The sequence below is a fragment of the Myotis yumanensis genome, unplaced genomic scaffold (assembly GCF_028538775.1).
Source record: "Myotis yumanensis isolate MYYU_CA2020_CCGP unplaced genomic scaffold, mMyoYum1.0.hap1 SCAF_12, whole genome shotgun sequence".
Lineage (NCBI taxonomy): Eukaryota > Metazoa > Chordata > Mammalia > Chiroptera > Vespertilionidae > Myotis > Myotis yumanensis.
Window position 1 is genome coordinate 41,189,004 of NW_027223763.1, and position 2,974 is coordinate 41,191,977.

General features: G+C 49.5%; 1 pseudogene; it reads left to right on the forward strand.

The window, feature by feature from the left end:
• Nucleotides 1-440: 440 nt before the first annotated feature.
• LOC139020310 (ferritin light chain pseudogene) lies at nt 441-1,009 on the forward strand (annotated as a pseudogene).
• Nucleotides 1,010-2,974: the final 1,965 nt, after the last annotated feature.

Sequence of the window (2,974 nt, forward strand, 5' to 3'; positions counted from 1 at the left end):
ATTTGAATCCAGGCTCCATCACTCAGAAGCTGTGTGATCTTGGGCAAGCTGTTTACCTTCTCTGAACGTTGGTTTCTACTCTGTAAAATGAGCAACACTACCTACCTCAAACACTCACGGTGAGAGTTAAGTGGGTCTGCCCCAAGTTGTCCCTGGCCTCCCCACCCTGGGGGCATAAAACAGTTCTTAGGGATAGTGGATGAGTTTGCCAGGGCTGCCATCACAAAATACCACAGGCTGAGCTCTCACAGTGCCCTCGGCGGTCCCAGATCTGTCTCTTGCTTCAACAGTGTTTGGATGAAACAGACCCAGGGACGCCCCTTCTTCCAGCCTCCGACCACTCCCCTGTGTCTCATCCAGTCACCACCTTCCTAACCACCTCCGAGACCAGCCAACACACTGGCTTGTTTTCTACCTTAACTCCTTATTGCCGAACAACCATGAGCTCCCAAATTCATTAGAATTACTCCACCCAGGTGGAGGCTGCGGTCAACCGCCTGGCCAAACTGCATCTGCAGGCCCCCAACACCTACCTCTCTCTGGGCTTCTATTTCCCCTGTGAAGATGTGGCTCTGGAGGGTGAGTTGGTGGAGAAGAAGCACGAAGGCGCTGAGCTTCTCTTAAAGTTGCAAAACCAGCGCGGTGGCCGCATTCTCTTCCAGGACCTGCTGAAGCCTCCCCAAGATGAGTGGGCAGAACTCAGGGCCATGGAAGCCGCCCTGGCCTTGGAGAGGAACTGAACCAGGCCCTTTTGGAGCCGCAGGCCCTGGTTCTACCCGCGCAGGCCCTCAGCTCTGTGGCTTCCTGGAGAACCACTTCCGGGGTGAGGAGGTGAAACTGATCAAGAAGATGGGCGCCACCTGACTCACCTCTGCTGGCTGGAGGCCCGCAGGCTGGGCGGGGTGGGTATCTCTTCGAAAGGCTCCCCTTCAAGCGGACTAGGAGCCTGTGGAGCCCAGAGGCCTTTGAGGGCCCCTCTGCATCCCCCTGGTGTCTGGCTTTTACCTGAGTCTCTCCCTGAAACTACCAGCCACTCTTTTAGCCTCCCTGGAGCCCTCTCCCATGCATTGGACCAAATGAAACAATAAAGCTTTTTGCAGCAAAAAACAAAACAAAACAAACAAAAAACCACCAAAACAAAACAAAACAAAACACAGGCTGAGCGTCTTAAACAATAGAAATTTATTTTCTTAGAGTTTTGGGGGCTGGATGTCCAAGATCAAGGTGCCAGCAGGGTTTTTCCTCCGAGGCTTCGCTCTTTGGCTTGCAGACATGCCCTCTTGCCTCTCCATGTGGCTGTCCTGTGCATGTGCTCCCCTGGTGTCTTCTTGTAAGGCCACCAGTCATGTGGGATTAGGGTCCAGCCTAACAGCCTTATTTTAAGTTAATCACTGTTGAGAGGTCTTATCTCCAAAGTCTGAAGTATACTGGGAGTTTGACCTATGAGTTCAGGGGGTACGATGCAGCCCAAGAGAGAGAGCCACCCAGCTTTCACTGTCTGCATTCCTTGGCAGGAGGCAGGACCCTGTTCAATATGATCCCGGAAGGTGCTCAGTGCTTTCAAGTTCAACTCTTGCTCTGCCCAGAAAGCCACTCTGGGGTCCCTCTCCACCACTGCTCCTGCCTGCACCCAGCGTGCCCTGCCTAGCGCTGAGGATGCCCAGGTGGCACGGCCCCCTTTGCAGCATGAACTGTCACACAGTCAGGCCTGTGCAGTGGGGAGGACACCACTCACCCCACTCTCTGTCACAACCTGTCACTGGGCCTCCAGCCGGCTGCTTATACTTCTGTGTCTCATTGTCCCTCAGAGAAACAGCTGCTTCATTATCTGTCTGCAGCCTCCTGCCCTAGAGGGTTTGCACATTATAGAACCAAAAGCCACTCTGTTCCCTACCCTCGTCTCTCCACATCAGGCACCAGGCGCACCACCCCTCCCACTGCAGATTCAGCCAAAAACCTCATTGACTTTGACTTCTGCCAACCTCTCCATCTGCCAAATCTGACTCTCCATTCCAGTTTAGGACAGGACTCCTTTATATATAAACCCTGTCCTTTCCCAACATGTTTCTTCAACAGGTAACCTGAAGGGAACAATGCCACTAGATACTGATACTATTGTCTTTGCCACTGGAATCCTGCAGTGAGTAAGGAGGTAGGCTCTGCAATCAGATTGCCTGGTCTGTGACCTACTCACCTTCTTTAAGCCTTGGATTGCCTATTTGTAAAACAGGTATAATAATAGTTCTTCCTTTGTAGGATTATAGTAAGCGTTAGATCAATAATACAGTATATGTTATAGTAAGCGTTAGATCAATGACAGTATGTAAAGAATGTATCCCCATGCCTGGGCCATTGTGGTTATTACCATTCCCTCTAACATTCTCTGTATGCTAACTCTTCTCATTATTTCTTCCAGGTGTTATCTCATTTGGTTCTCAAACAACCCATGAGGCAGTAGTCATACTGAACTCAATTTTACAGATGAGGAAACAGGTAAGTCAGCAGCCACAGATGGCACGGGTAGGTCACAAGCTATACCATCAGGGTTCAGTCCGGTTCTGCCTGACTGTACAGACTGAGCTCCATGCACTGTACTCAGTGATATTTATTACTACCATAGTCACGATCAATTAGTCAACCAATTTTATATAGATGCTAAATGCACTGCAGTGGGTGGAGTGAGAAATACAAGGCTTTATAATAAGAAGTGGTGTTTCTTTCAAGAATCTATAATCTCCTTGGAAAAACTTGACTACATATGTGAAAACAGACTGAAATTAAAAAATGAAACAGAACTGTGCATATAAAGATGGGAATGAAATGCACTATGAGTTCTGAAGAGGGCGAGGGAGAGCCCATGGCCAACCATCTGGAAGGCTTTAAGACAATGTGGGCATGGCACCTGGAAATAGGAGCTTTGTATCTGTGTGATGATCGAATAAATTAGGCAGGTGTGGAAGGATAAGTAGAACCA